Here is a 16,892-nt window from a genome sequence, read left to right as displayed (position 1 = left end):
CTCCCCTTCATTGAAAAGTATGTATATTATGGCAGCTGCCTATTAAGTTATCAAATCACATAAAACAGCCCGATAGTCAAGAGATAGCGCTTTATTTTTTTCACTATAACTATCCATCCATCTTCCAGCCGTCATCTGTGTCTATTACTCAGAGCCACAGTACAATGATGACTATCGATTATTTATAAAGCTGCAGCCGGTTCTGCTGTGTACATTGGGGGATAATAAATACACAGACATCATCCAGAGATAAAAACCGACGGAGGAGGTGAAGAGGGCCTGAGCTGCCTTAGTTTATAGCGCTACCCATCAATGTCACATTAACCATTGTTCAGTAATATGTCTTGATTGCTTTCACATGATACCACGTAAATTAGTATGAGAGTCTTGTCTATAAATATATATATTTACAGTATATACATCATATGTGCGTGTGTGTGTATTGTATTATAGTTATTCATTTTAATGGTTAAGGAATTCCATCATCTCTCATGGCAATGAAAGGTTTCCAGTGGCAGGCATGTTCAATTATTGCTGAAACATATACTGCACATCAATAAGGTATAATGAAATCGTCAGAACCGGGAGAGAGTGGGATCTGTCCAAGCATCTTACAATATAAAAGGTAGAAACAAGAGGTTGGGCATATCATTTTAAGGTAGATCAGTCACATCAGAAGATAATCCCAACATTTCAGATCTGGTAGATGCTGGCCGGTTATATCAGCTTGTGACTTTTTTATTGCTCTTGGTTGGTTCCCCGTTTTTTTTTTCGTTTTTTTGTCCATCGATGACTATTATATAGGCCAAGAAGAGATTCTCACTCTGTGGAATGAAGGGCTGGAGGCTCTGCAGCAGCTTGAGAGGCACTATGGGCCACTCTAGGCGGTTGGACGGCACTATGGAAGCTGTGCGGTGCTGTGGGGGGTTGAGGAATCTGAAAATCATCAGGTCCCAGGTTACCCGATGTCCACTGGTGCCTGCCATTCGTCAGGCAGAGGCACAGAACTGTGATCTGTCTATAAAAGCATGGCAGATCTCAGTTCTGACTAGGGATGGGCGAACGCTTCGGCCAGAGCATAAGTTCAGCGAACATTCGAACAAACGTACGACCGTTTGTTCGGCCCCCCGAACAGATCACAATGCATTGCGGCGCTGAACAGTGCATTGCAAGCCCTGATTGGCTGAAGCAGTGAAAGCTTCAGCCAGTCAGGGCACAGAGCACTGTCAGAGTCATGATTGGACACTGTCATCATGAATTTATCCTATCATGGCTCATTCCCGCCCCACAGTATAAAAGTATTTTTTCAGTGGCAGCCATTTTCAATGTGATTTCAGCATGGAGAGAGATAGAACAGGGCTCTGTTCAGTGCTATTAGTTAGTTAGTGTGCTATACTGTGCTATTTTGCTATAATTGTCAGTATAGAATATTAGTTTAGTGTCAGTCTAGGGATAGTGTGAGTGTAGTGAGGAGGACTGTCATGCAGCTTTGCATAGTGTGCAGCTAGAGTAGGGACAGCTCATATAGTTTCTGTGTAGTGTAGTGAGACCGCGTGAGTAATCTTTACATTAGTGTATAGCTAGACTAGGGACAGTTCAGATAGCGTCAGTGTAGTGACGGTTGAACACCGTCTATTTGATTGCATTACTGCCAGTTTAACACCATTTACTTCTGTGTGCGTTAGTGCCAGTTTAATGCCATTTACTTCTGTATGCGCTACTGCCAGTTTAACGCCATATAGTTCTGTGTCCGTTACTGCCAGTTTAACACCATATAGTTCTGTGTGCTTTACTGCCAGTTTAACGCCATATAGCTCTGTGTGTCATTACTTCCAGTTTAACACCATATACTGTATTTATTGGCGTATAACACTCACTTTTTCACCATGAAAATTGGGTGCAAAAAGCATGTGCATGTTATACGCCAATACTTAAATTTTAGCTGCCTTATTTAAAATGTAAGTTTTTTCTGAAACTTCCCTCTAAGGCCGCGTACACACGCGCGGACTGTTTGCCCAACCTTGTTCGTCAAACAGTTTCGGCAAACAGTCCGCTCAAAATTTGCATGAGCGGACTTGCCCACACACGAGCGGACTGTTTCAGCGAACTGTTTGCCAAACAGTCCGCTCAACTTTTGAAATGAACGGACTCGCCCACGTAAGGAGGAGGCAAATCCGCCCATTTCGAGCGCGTGTACAGGTAGGCGGGGCCCGCGAAGGAGACGTCGCGGGCTCCGCCGCCTGGAATGGGCTTAAAGGGGAACCCCAACGCCGAAAAAAATCGGCGTGGGGGTTCCCCCAAAGTCCACACCAGACCCTTGTCCGAGCACGCTACCCGGCCGGCCAGGAAAGGGGGGCGAGCGAGCGCGCCCCCCCTTCTGAGCCGTACCAGGCCGCGTGCCCTCAACATGGGGGGTGCCTTGGGGAAGGGGGGGCCGCGCGGCCCCCCCACCCCAAAGCACCTTGTCCCCATGTTGATGAGGACAAGGGCCTCTTCCCGACAACCCTGGCCGTTGGTTGTCGGGGTCTGCGGGCGGGGGGCTTATCGGAATCCGGGAGCCCCCTTTAAGAAGGGGGCCCCCGGATACCGGCCCCCCACCCTATGTGAATGAGTATGGGGTACAATGTACCCCTACCCATTCACCTGTGAAATAAAGTACAAAAAAAAAACACAACACAGGGAAAAAATATTTTATTGCACAGCTCCGGGGGTCTTCCGTCTTCGGGGGTCTTCTCGCCGGACTCCTCCGCTATCTGTGTGTAGCTCTTTTGCTAGCGGAGGAGTCCGGCTTTCTTCCTCCCTGCCGCCGGCCTCTTCTCCCGACTTCGGGGGTCTTGTCCCCCTCTTCGGTTCTTCTGCCGGGCCACCGCGCCTTCTTCTAGCTCTTTTACAGGCGGTGGCCCGGTCTTCTGTCGCCGCTGCCTTCCGTTCTTCTGTCGCCGCCTTCGGTTCTTCTGCCGGGCCACCGCGCCTTCTTGTAGCTCTTTTACAGGCGGTGGCCCGGTCTTCTGTCGCCGCCGCCGCCTTCCGTTCTTGTTCTTGTTCTTCTTCTTGTTCTTCTTCTCCTGGAGATGTTGACTCGATGAGCTCTCCGGCCGGAATGCCAGAGCCGCGCTGTGCGGTCACTTATATAGTGACAATGGGGCGGTGTCACATGGTATATGTCACATGGGTTGGTCACATGGGTTGATGTCACATGGGGACTATGACATCGTAAGGGGGCGGGGTCACCATGTGACCAACCCATGTGACATATACCATGTGACACCGCCCCATTGTCACTATATAAGTGGCAGCGGAGCGTGTCCCTGGCATTCCGGCCGGAGAGCTCGTCGAGTCAACATCTCCAGGAGAAGAAGAAGAAGAACAAGAAGAAGAACAAGAACGGAAGGCGGCGGCGGCGGCGACGACAGCGGCGACGACAGCGGCGACAGAAGACCGGGCCACCGCCTGTAAAAGAGCTACAAGAAGGCGCGGTGGCCCGGCAGAAGAACCGAAGGCGGCGACAGAAGAACGGAAGGCAGCGGCGACAGAAGACCGGGCCACCGCCTGCAAAAGAGCTACAAGAAGGCGCGGTGGCCCGGCAGAAGAACCGAAGAGGGGGACAAGACCCCCGAAGTCGGGAGAAGAGGCCGGCGGCGGGGAGGAAGAAAGCCGGACTCCTCCGCTAGCAAAAGAGCTACACACAGATAGCGGAGGAGTCCGGCGAGAAGACCCCCGAAGACGGAAGACCCCCGGAGCTGTGCAATAAAATATTTTTTCCCTGTGTTGTGTTTTTTTTTGTACTTTATTTCACAGGTGAATGGGTAGGGGTACATTGTACCCCATACTCATTCACATAGGGTGGGGGGCCGGTATCCGGGGGCCCCCTTCTTAAAGGGGGCTCCCGGATTCCGATAAGCCCCCCGCCCGCAGACCCCGACAACCAACGGCCAGGGTTGTCGGGAAGAGGCCCTTGTCCTCATCAACATGGGGACAAGGTGCTTTGGGGTGGGGGGGCCGCGCGGCCCCCCCTTCCCCAAGGCACCCCCCATGTTGAGGGCACGCGGCCTGGTACGGCTCAGGAGGGGGGGCGCGCTCGCTCGCCCCCCTTTCCTGGCCGGCCGGGTAGCGTGCTCGGACAAGGGTCTGGTGTGGACTTTGGGGGAACCCCCACGCCGATTTTTTTCGGCGTTGGGGTTCCCCTTTAAGCCCATTCCAGGCGGCGGAGCCCGCGACGTCTCCTTCGCGGGCCCCGCCTACCTGTACACGCGCTCGAAATGGGCGGACTTTCCGAGCGGGAACAGTTTGCTCATTTCGAAAGTAGCCTACACACGGGCGGACTGTTCGCTCAAACACAGTTTCAGCGGACAGTTTTTCGGAATTTCCGAAAGACTTTGTCCGTCCAACTGTCCGCTGAAACTGTCCACTGAAAGCCCACACACGGGCGGACTGTCCGCCCAAACACTGTTCAGCGGACAAGGTTGGGCGAACAGTCCGCCCGTGTGTACGCGGCCTTAGAATGAATGTGCATGTTATACACTTGTGCATGTTATACACCGATAAATACGGTAGTTTAACGCCATTTACTTCTGTGTGCGTTACTGCCAGTTTAACGCCATATAGTTTTGTGTGCATTACTTCCTGTTTAATGCCATATAGTTCTGTGTGTTACTGCTAGTTTAACGCCATATAGTTTTGTGTGCGTTACTACCAGTTTAACGCTATTTACTTCTATGTGCGTTACTGCAAGTTTAATGCCATATAGTTCTGTGTGCGTTACTGGCAGTTTAATGCCATATAGTTCTGTGTGCGTTACTGCCATTTTAACGCCATATAGTTTTGTGTGCGTTACTGCCAGTTTAATGCCATACAGTTTTGTGTGTTACTGCAAGTTTAATGCCATTTAATCTGTGTGTGTTACTGCCAGTTTAACGCCATTTACTTCTGTGTGCGTTACTGCAAGTTTAACGCCATTTACTTCTGTGTGCGTTACTGCAAATTTAACGCCATTTAGTTTTGTGCGTTACTTCCAGTTTAATGCCATATAGTTCTGTATGTGTTACTGCCAGTTTAACGCCATATAGTTTTGTGCGTTACTGCAAGTTTAATGCCATTTACTTCTGTGTGCATTACTGCCAGTTTAATGCCATATAGTTTTGTGTGAGTTACTGCCAGTTTAACGCCATATAGTTTTGTGCATTACCGCTAGTTTAATGCCATTTACTTCTCTGTGAATTAGTGCCAGTTTAACACCATATAGTTTTTGTGCATTACTGCCAGTTTAACGCCATATAGTTCTGTGTGTTACTGCCAGTTTAACCCCATATAGTTCTGTGTGCGTTACTGCCAGTTTAACGCCATATAGTTTTGTGCATTACTACAAGTTTAATGCCATTTACTTCTGTGTGTGTTATTGCAAGTTTAACCCCATTTACTTCTGTGTGCGTTACTGCAAGTTTAATGCCATATAGTTCTGTGCGTCACTGTACGTTTGGCACATTATATTGCAGTGTATTATAGTGTATCCGTGGAGTGTATCTGTGTAGTGTGAGTACTCAAATTAAAGTGCACCAAACACCACTTTACATTGATTAAAGTGCATCTACATACAGATTTCCACTTCTTCTTTACACTTGCTTATAAGCACTGCCCCCCCCCCCCCCCCCAATAGTGTCTAGGAAGACAACAAGGAGACAGATGTTAACTTGGCACTGTAAGGGGGCCAGCAACAAATGTGTCCACGGGCAAAGGTGGACGTGGTGGTCAGTCCTCAGGCAGAGCATCATTTACTCTGTTTAGTGTGTTTGCCCATGCTATCCAGCTACAGCATGCAGAGGAGGTGGTGGACTGACTTAATAAACCTTCCTCATCCTCTGTCACGCAAGCAGAGACAAGTGTGCAGTTCCCTGCTGTTGGCAGAGTGGATAAATCGGCCTCCTTGTCTACATCTATTCCTGCCATAGCCCCAACATCAGCCATGGAGGAGTCAGCTGAGTTATTTGACCACAGCATCAGCCACTTTCTCCTTGACGTTGCCCAGCCATTACTGGATTGAGTTGTTGGTTCTGAGGTAGAGGATGACAGGAACATGAGCCTGGAGAGAGGGAGGAACACTGGTAGACAAATTGGCATTCATGTTCCCCCAGTCGCAGCATATTGTCAAGTTGTCTCCAGTGGTAATGATGATGATGAAGATGGAAGAGATAGAGATGATGATGATGATGATGAGGCCACTGATGTGACTTGGGTGCCAGATAGAGCAGAGGAGGAAACTGAAGGTAAGGTGGCACTACCTCAAGAAGCCGACATCAAGAAAGAGTAGAGAGCAGCAGTGCTGCCAGCATTGCTGCAGAGGTTGAAGGGGTGAGGGGGTAACCTGTCAGTGCTCAGATCATACACTGCACACTGCATCAACTTCGTCTGCATGGCTGTCATCCCAGAAGGAAGCCTCTTCTAAAGATGATGCACAATAAAGCCTGCAAACAGTTTGCTGAAGACAAGCAGACTAAGGACATGGATTACTGGAACCCTGTCCTGTGGTCTGATGAGACCAAGATAAACATATTTTGGTTCAGATGGTTTCAAGCGTGGGCAGCAGCAACCAGGTGAGGAGTACAAAGACATGTGTGTCTTGCCTACAGTCAAGCATAGTGGTGGGGGTGTCATGGTCTGGGGCTGCATGAGTGCTGCCGCCACTGGGGAGCTACAGTTCATTGAAGGAACCATGAATGCCAACATGTATTGTGACATACTGAAGCAGAGCCTGATCCCCTCCCTTCGGAGACTGGGGCGCAGGGCAGTATTCCAACATGATAAAAACCCCAAACACACCTCCAAGATGACCACTGCCTTGCTAAAGAAGCTGAGGGTAAATGTGATGGACTGGCCAAGCATGTCTCCAGACCTAAACCCTATTGAGCATCTGTGGGGCATCCTCAAATAGAAGGTGGAGCAGTGCTAGGTCTCTAACATCCACCAGCTCCATGATGTTGTCATAGAGGAGTGGAAGAGGACTCTAGTGGCAACCTGTGAAGCTCTGGTGAACTCCATGCCCAAGAGAGTTAGGGCAGTGCTGGGCAAAAAATGATGGCCACACAAAATATTGACACTTTGAGCCCAATTTGGACATTTTCACTTAGGGGTGTACTCACTTTTGTTGCCAGTGGTTTAGACATTAATGCCTATGTGTTGAGTTATTTTGAGGGGACAGCAAATTTACACTGTTATACAAGCTGTACACTCACTACTTTACATTGTAGCAAAGTGTCATTTCTTCAGTGTTGTCACATGAAAACATATAATAAAATATTTACAAAAATGTGAGGAGTGTACTCACTTTTAACAGATACTGTATGAATGTCAGTTAAGCTGGCCATACATTTTTTCTTAGTCAATTTCCTTTAGCTTTACCTTCAACAATCTAGTTCAAGGGCCAGCCTGATTGCATACAAATTAAAAGTGTTTAGGTTTGACCTCATATTTTATGGTTTAGGTAAATCTAAAAGAAAACTGTACAAAAATGTTTTATAATGTATGGCCAGCCTTAGGGAATTAAGATTGTAAGCTCCTTGAGGGCATGGATTGATGTGAATGTACAATATGTATATATGTGAAGCGTTGCATAAAATTGATGGTGCTATGTAAGTACCTGTAATAAATAAATTATTAAATAAATAAAAATACAGTCATATCCCACTTTTAAGTACACAATGGGGTTTATTTACTAAAGCTGGAAAGTGCAAAATCAGGCTCACTTCTGCATAGAAACTAATGAGCTTCCAGCTTTTATTACCAAAGCTTAATTTAACAAGCTGGGGTTAGGGGCTCATTGGTTTCTATGCAGAAATGAGCCTGATTTTGCACTTTCCAGCTTTAGTAAATAAACCCCATTGTGTACTTAAAAGTGGGGTATGCCTGTATATTGTTATTATTCCTGAATGGCACCCCAATGAACATATACAGTGTAAAGAAACAAACTTGCTGAAAAACTAATTTGAACGCAATATATGCTGTGGTATGATGCATTTTCCAAAAATAGAGCACAGAAGTTAATTTTTTGTTCATTGAGGCTGGTTAACCGCTTAAGAACCGCCTCCTGCACATTTACGGCAGAATAGCACGGCTGGGCACAATCACATACCTGTACGTGGTTCTTTAAGTGCCCAGCCGTGGGTCGTGGGTCGTGCGCGCGCCGGCGGCGGCACGCTTACGACCTGGTCCTGAGCTCCGTGACCGTGGCCGCGGGACCCGCGGACCCGATCGCCACTGGTATCCCACGATCGGGTCACAGAGCTGAAGAACAAGGAGAGGTCTGTGTAAACAAACCTCTCCCCGTGCTTCCTAGTGTGGCTGTCACCGATCGTCTGTTCCCTGTTATAGGGAAAGACGATCAGTGACGTCACATGCCAAGCCACAATTTGGTGCAGCTCTGCAAAGAAACCGATCAGCTTCTAGGTTTTATTGTCCAATCTTAATTGAACAAGCTGAAGTCACAAGCTGATTGGATACCATGCACAGCTGCACCAGATTTTGCACTCTCTAGTTTTAGTAAATCAACCCCTATATGTTTCTATTTTTTGCATTATTCATATACATTATACCTTTACCATCAGAGTAGTGTTGGTTAGCTAAGGAGAAAGCAGTACCATTTTGTCTCATTTTATCTAATTAAAATGTTGGACTAAAGCTGGCCATATGCTGATTGAAATTTGATCAGTTCAGCAGGGATCAGCCAAATTTCGATCAGCGTGTGAAGGTCCTCACTCAACAAAAGTAATTTGTTTTATTGACTTCTGACGAAGGAATGTGTTAATATTAAATGTATTCGGAGACTACAGCTAGTAGGCTCACATCAGAGCAGATGGTTCCTGCTGCGGGTCCTCACCTGTTCCTGCAGCCGCACCCACCCACACAAAAAAACGCGCTGGATGCATGCGAGTACTATAAATACTAATGGCACTCCACAGGCACTGGAAATCGTACGTGCACTGGGAACCACACTGCACATGCAATTCTGTGCAGGTTGTGATTGCAGAAATGGCGCAGGGACCTTTTTCTTGCATTTCAGGAGGCACAGCAGCCCATTCAAATGAAACAGCGTCAATGTGAACCTAGCCTAAGGGATGAGCCTCGGCCAGTAGGTTACCTGCTGTTTTAAAAGTCACATGCAGCCTCACTTTATATTGCTAGGGGCCAAGATGACCTTGGCTTGAGCATGGAAGCAAACGCCACTGTCATTTGCAGCAGCCAAACGAAAGCTTTAATGGATAATGGTCCAGGAGAAGGTGGGCAGCATCCTCCTAGATACCTCTAAAGCATTTGAGACAGTGTGGGAACAGTGCAGCATATACATTAACCAGCCCCTGCAACCTTCCATGCTGCTTCGTGAGGAACCCTGATGCCTAATGCCTATTCTGTTTCTAAACTGGACTTCTTTCTTCTTTTCCTTATTCCTTCTTTAGGTCTCTCCTCCTCCTCTCTCCCTCTCTACACCCTCATTGTTGGGTTACCTTTCTTTTTTATTTCAGAAAGTTATGTCTTGGGACATGCATTCGGGTAACTTGGGCAGGTTCTCATCTATTTGTGATGAGCCAACTGAGACTTTGGTTATAACTCCCATAAGGGGGGATATTCTGTTTTCCAACAATTGAACCAGTTTTACATTTACTTTTGCCACTATGATAGTTTTATCCAACTAGTTGGCACCCAAGATAGCTATCTTTATTAATAATGTGATATACGCACATGTCAACCTCTAGTTCGGTTTATTCTGTTCATGTTTCAATGTCATTTATTTTGATGCAATGTCCTTTTCTGTAATCATATCTGGTTACTTCAAATAAAAATGATTGAAAGTAAAAAAAGTCACATGCAGCATATTAATATGCAATATTTGATAATTTAATAAATAAATAAAATATGCACAAACCAACGCATTTCATTTGTGGCAAAGTTTTCTTCCCTTGAAACTGTTCTGAGATAAGCTATCTTTAGAGTTAGAATAAAACAAAATATGTTTTTATATATCTATATGGGTCCTATCCAATTCTCTGTGATTCTAGGGCCAGCTCTATGGCACCATCCATGACTGATACACTTGAAAGCTTAGTGTTTGTTACCCCGACACTTCATATTCCTTATATGTGCCTGCTGTATCATGTACTTGTATGAGAAAATATGACAAAGACATGCTGGTAGGTTAATTAGATCCTATTGAAAAATTGGCCAAATATGTGTATGTTGTATGTGTATATGTTTGTAAGCTAGTCGGGACCCCATGGGGCAAGGACCACACTATACCGGAGATGGACACCGGCGTCGAAGGCATCCTGAGGCGATTCAGTTTGCATAGATAGCGCTATACAAGTCACTCATTCATTCAGAAAGTAGCCTGTTCTCTTTGCATTGCTTCCTTTATGTGAAATTCTCGGTGTTCCTACCAGTCCCTCTGCTTTCCTATTAACAAGTGACCAACTAAGCAGGAGAACACACCATGGTCAGTTCTCTAGCTATGCTGGGAACTCGGTGTACTCTTCTCCAATGATCAGACTTGTCCTGATTAGGGAAGGGGCGAATGGTTCGGTCCGAGCATAAGTTCTGGCCAAACTTTGGTTGTTCGGACGTTCGGCGAACAACGTACATTATGCAGTGTTTGCGGCAAATTCGAAAGCCGTCGAACCCCATTAAAGTCTATGGGACACTAACATGAAAAACCAAAAATGCTAATTTTAAAGGCTTATATGCAAGTTATTGTCATAACAAGTGTTTGGGGACCTGGGTCCTGCCCCGGGGGACATGTATCAATGCAAAAAAAAAGTTTTAAAAACTGAAGTTTTTTTCGGGAGTAGTGATTTTTATATTGTTTAACCACTACAATACAGGGCACTTTCACCCCCTTCCTTCCCAGCCCAATTTTCAGCTTTCAGCGCTCTAGCGCTTTCAGTGACAATTGCGCGGTCATGCTACACTGTACCCAAATGAAATTGTTATCATTTTGTTCGCACAAATAGAGCTTTATTTTGGTGTTATTTATTCACGACTCCGTTTTTTTTTTTTGCGATATAAGCGCAAAAATAGCGGAAATTTGGAAAAAAAACAATATTTTCTTTTTTCTATTTGAAAAGAAATCCAATAAAATCAAATTTTGTCATAAATTTAAGCCAAAATTTATTCTGCTACATGTTTTTGGTAAAAAAAATTCCGTTAAGTGTATAATAATTGATTTGTGTGATCACGGACATATGTACGCAAATGATCATGTACATATGTGTGCAGGTGATCACGTACATATGTGTGCAGATAATCATTGGGACATGTGATTTTAGTGGGACATATGTGGGGGACATGTTTTTATTATTAGGGACATGCGTTTTTATTATTTGGGGACATGTATGTTTTGGGGACATGTGTGTTTTGGGGACATATGTGGGGACTGTGTTTGTACTGTGTGGTGTGTTGTGTGTTTACACTACACTGATGATCAGTGAGTAAAAAGCTGTAAAAAGCAGCCCATACTCACTGATCATCAGCCGGCTGCAGCGTTCTGCTCTCCTCTCCTCAGCGGTGACTTCCGTGTGAGGAGAGGAGAGCCGATTGCCTAGCAACCGGCTGTTTGTTTACATCACATGACGGCCGTGATTGGACACGGCCGTCATGTGATCAGGAGGGCCAATCACAGAGCCCTCCTGCCGATCTGAGATGTGCCGTGTCCGGGTGACACGAGCACATCGGGATCGCGCCGCTGCGCGGGCGCGCGCGCGATCCCGCTACTCCTGAAGGACGTTCCTGAACGTCCTATCAGGAGTAGACGGCTCCCACCCGGCCGTATATATGCATTGGCCGGGTGGGAAGTGGTTAAAGTGAAACAATAAAAGTGAAATATTCCTTTGAATTTCGTACCTGGGGGGTGTCTATAGTATGCCGGCAAAGGGGCACTTTTTTCCCATGTTTAGAACAGTACCACAGCAAAATGACATTTCTAAAGGTAAAAAAATGTAATTTAAAACTGATCGCGGCTGTAATGAATTGTCGGATCCCCTCAATATAGATAAAACTCATTGAAAAATACTGCATGGGTTCCCTCCCCCCAGTCCATTACCAGGTCCTTTGGGTTATTAAGGGGAACCCCCAAACCAAAATTCAGGGTCTGGTATGGATTTAAAGGGGAACCCTGAGCCAAATATTTTAATAAAATGGCATAGGGGTCATAGGCATAGGCAGCCTTGCTTCTTCTCAATGACTGCTGTTATATAGCTGAGGGCGAGGCCACCCTGCCCCCCTTTGACGCCACATGATGTCAGAGGAAGGTGGGGTCACCTGCTTACATCACTGAGTGGCCCCACTCACAGCTATATAACAGCTGTCAAATCGAGAAGAGTGCAGTGTGCGAGAGACTACCATGGAGGTAGAGCTGTTGCATTTTTTTCTTTTTTCGGTTCGTCGGTCGGCATGAGATGGATTTACATCGCAGAACATTTTACATTTTTTAATAAAGGACTTGTCCCAAAGTGTCTCCTGTCATTTTTATTATTTTTGACTTTTTTTTGTGAATTGGTGGGGGTACAATGTACCCATTACCAATTCAAATGGGGGGTAAGGTATGGGGGTCCCCTTGTTAAAGGGGGCTTCCAGATTCAGATAAGCCCCCTATCCACAGACCCCCACAACCCCGGGCAAGGGTTGTGGGGAAGAGGCCCTTGTCCCCATCAACATGGGACAAGGTGCTTTGGGGGGCTACTCCAAAGCACCCTCCCCATGTTGAGGGCATGTGGCCTGGTACGGTTCAGGAGGGGGGCGCTCTCTCATCCCCCTATTTTTTTGCGGCCTGCCAGCTTGCTTGCTCGGATAAGGGTCTGGTATAGATTTTGGAGGGGACCCCACTCAATTTTTTTTTACATTTTACATTTTACTGCAGGGTTCCCTTTAAAATCCATACCAGACTTATGGATTTTAGGGGGTCCCGTATGCCATTTAAAAAAAAAATTGGCTCAGAGTTCCCCATAATATAAATACCAGACCTGAACAGCCTGAAATGGATTTTTGGGGATTCCATCATTTTTCAATTTTGGCTCGGGGTTCCCCTTAATATTCATACCAGACCCAAAGGGCCTAATAATGGACCAGGGGGAGGGGACCCATGTTGTTGTTTTTTCAATGATTTTCATCTATATTTCCATATCCCCAACAATTCATTACAGCTGCGATCATTTTTAGATGACATGTTTTCCTTTTAGAAATGTCATTTTGCTGTGGTATTGTTCTAAACATGGGAAAACTGTTCCACTTTACAGGCATACTATAGACACCCCCCAGGCATGATATCAGACTGACACCCCGCAACAACGATCGCCGTGATGCGCGCCCCCGGGGGCGCGCGGCGGCTCAAAATCCTGAGGACATCCTATGACGTCCGGTCAGGATTTTGAAATCACTTTGCAGCCGTCATTTGACTATTGGCGGGTGGCAAGTGGTTAAAGTTGGTCTTCCAGATCATGGGAAGTTATTTTGCATGACATGAAAAAAATAAACGTCACATTTCCCTTTACTAACATATGAAATTGAAAGGACACCCATTCCGATATACATAATGACAATTAAAGGCTCAATCGCCTCTGAAAGCAGCATCTTCAAATTTACCGTAAATCTTTGGCAAACATAAGAAGGCATAACATACTTCTGGTTCTTAATGGGAAAATATGGTGTGATTTCAAAGAGGCCATGTTTTGCCTGATGATTACAGTGTATACCTGTAAGGTATAAAATATACAAGCTTGTGCAGAGCTGTAAATAATTAATACACTGGAAGGAGCCAGGCAGAACATGATGCCTCCAAGAGGGTTAACATGTCTTCCTGTGCGTGTTCTTGTTTTTCCTGTCTGTGCTCATGCCCTTATGTTGATTGAGCCAGCCAACTGTAAAATGTTACAATGGGGAGGCTTCTAACTTCAGCTTGTTCAATTAAGCTTTGACAAAAAAAAATGGAAGCTGATTGGTTTCTTTGCAGAACTGCACTGGGTTTTGCACTCTCCGGTGTTAGTAAATCAACCCCAATGTCTTAATATTGCACTGTGTCCTTAGGTTGACCTGGAGGTATCTTGGGAGAATAAAAGTAAGCATGGTGGTTGGAGTAGGAGAGAGCATTTCCTGTGCTTCATAGCAACCGTGGGAGAGAGGTGACACTAATGCTTGATTGATGGAGACTGGTAAAGGCTCTGTGGTACCAGTCCCTACATGTTGCACACCTTGGAGTCGTCTCCTAATGGAGAGTGTGTCATCAGTGTAATTAAGTCAGCCCTTGATTACAGCAAGTTAACAGTGTAGTTGAAATTCACTTCTAAGATTGGGAAATCTGCCTTAATGTTAACTGTCACGTGACCTCAGCTGTCTTCCTTGAGTTTAGGCATTATTGTGTGCAGTTTCACTTGTCCCCTCTAGGATGCATAAGCCCCACCCACAAGCAGGGGTTGAAAACCATTTAGGGCAGAGGTCTCAAACTGGTGGCCCTCCAGCTGTTGCAAAACTACAAGTCCCATGAGGCATTGCAAGGCTGACAGTTACAAGCATGACTCCCACAGGCAGAGGCATGATGGGACTTGTCGTTTTGCAACAGCTGGAGGGCCACCAGTTTGAGACCCCTGATTTAGGGGGACACCCACCTCTGCGTGTGTTATGTGTTGGGTTGAGCTGTCTCTTTCCCTTATAAATATTGGACCTTGGCAAGGTGGAGGGTTGATGGAAAGTGGTAACTTACTGTTACCAAGTGACAGTCACTGAAGGATGCCCCTCTGGGGCAGGCCTGGATCAGGGATGAAAGGAGAGCTGGTTGTCACCCCACTGTTAAAATTGAACCCAGAATGTACAGTGTTGCAGTTAACCTATGTGCAGGATATATATAACCCGACTGAAGAGAACTTTGTACCCTGTTCATGTTCGCAGTAGAACATTCAAAAAAGATGATAGTGTGGACAATCGTTTTTTTTAGAGAAGCTTGTCTGAGCCTGGGAGTACATGAACAGCCTGTGACAGACCCAACTGGGGCAGGGGCTTTTGGAGGGGACTGCAGGGTAGCTTCATGCCTACTGACTTTGGGCCCTGGCATTTAAGAGAGCTACAATGTCCTGTTATATAATGCAAGATGATGTTACCACATTTAACAATCAAGGAAGCCCTGATGGTCTCTGCCAACTTGAAACTCAATGAGAAGATGGATGTGAAATGAAAGCTGGTTAATGAGATTTGGACATCCCAGGGTCTTCTTGAATACTGGTGCCGTATTGTCGGGGGGGGGGGGGGGGGGGGGTGGACTCCATAACTAATCAAGGCTTGTTCAGGTGACTAGTTGTTAAATAGCTTACTTTTATTTACACGCGTATCGTCACGTGACTTCATCAGGGAATCATTCCCTGATGAAGTCACGTGATCGATGACGATACGCGTAGGATTGGTTTAGGAGGATACCGGAAGTGACGTCCGGGGTACGAACGAGGAGTTCGTTCGTTTTATGCTGTAACTTTGCTCAAATATTGTGTTACTAAATGTGAGTACCCAGGACTATGTCCTTTCTATAATAAAGTTAGTTTGGCATTATATACTTCACTATTGGAGCTCCTTTCTCTTTTATGGTTATGATCTATGGTCCATGGCTGAGTACCTAGAGGGGATTGCCTGTGGTGCCTGCACCAGCCGATAACATACATTTTAAGCGCTGGAATGAATTGCTGTTCACCTTACAGCAGAGAGGTAAGGTACCCACTGCACTCAGTGTGTGAACACCTGTCTTGAGGATTTACAAGATTACCGGTGGAATTATCTCCTGTTTCTATTCACGGAATTAGCCCGTTATATGGCACAGTGTGGATTCACCTATTGCATGGCTTGATATGGATTGCTTTTATTGTTAAAAATAGAGACACTCTAAGAACTCCTTTTTTGGACTGTGCTCTTTATTCTATTAATATTTTTTTCCAATTATTTGTTTCACTGGATGCACTTTATAGATTGAGACACACTTTGGATCTTATTGCATTGTTTATTTATTATCACTGGTTGAACCCTATTTGTAATTTTAGTATTTATTTATTTTGTTCTACTTGCACTTTATTGGGAATATTTTTTTACCCTGATTTGAAATATTTAACCGGTCACATTACACTGGTTTGTATAGTATTTGATTGGCACTGATACACTTTAAAATAGGTCGCACACCCTGAAGGAATTGATTCTAAACAGTCACATATAGTTATTTTTGTATTTGCATGGTATTATTTATTATTTATCACTATCTATGTATTTATTGAATTAATTTAGTATTTCTTGTGGAGCGCAACACTATCTTTCTATTTATTATCACATTTTAGGGGAGGGTTTGCACCCCTGCTGGTGTTTTGCTGCAACCATATTAGTTTTCTAGTCTATTCATTGTAGCGCAAGGATAACCAATAATTATTAATATAATAAGTTCATGGTTCCAGAGTGGAGGAAGCTGTATCTTGGCTGGGGCACCCTAGCGGGGTGCCAGGCGGTCTGTCACACAGCCAAAATGGAAAATGTGTATGGTACCCTATCTCGTTCTTGTCTCAGGAGGACAAGGGGAGGTGCCCTGGGCCAGTGTGGCCATTGCTGGTGGCCAACTAAAACAACGCTCATCTGCTTTTTATTCTTCTGTGGCTGTTACTGCACAATAACTATAATAAATAAATAATAATAAATAAATAGGGTAAGGGGAGGCCTCTACCCAGGATAAAGTAGTGCTTGGACCTAGTGGCCAATTGCTAGGTCCAAGCACTGTCCCTTGAAAGTGGGAGTGACATCAGAGTTCACTGTGGGCTCTAACACCAAATGGCATTGGGTATTTTGTTAGTGGCTACAACAGAAAAAGAAGAGACAGGAGCACTGATGAACAGTGCCAAGAC

This window comes from Lithobates pipiens, unplaced genomic scaffold, assembly GCF_037356315.1.
Source record: "Lithobates pipiens isolate NorthernLeopardFrog02 unplaced genomic scaffold, aLitPip1_a1.2 Scaffold_16, whole genome shotgun sequence".
Taxonomy (NCBI): domain Eukaryota; kingdom Metazoa; phylum Chordata; class Amphibia; order Anura; family Ranidae; genus Lithobates; species Lithobates pipiens.
This window is presented reverse-complemented; position numbering follows the sequence as displayed.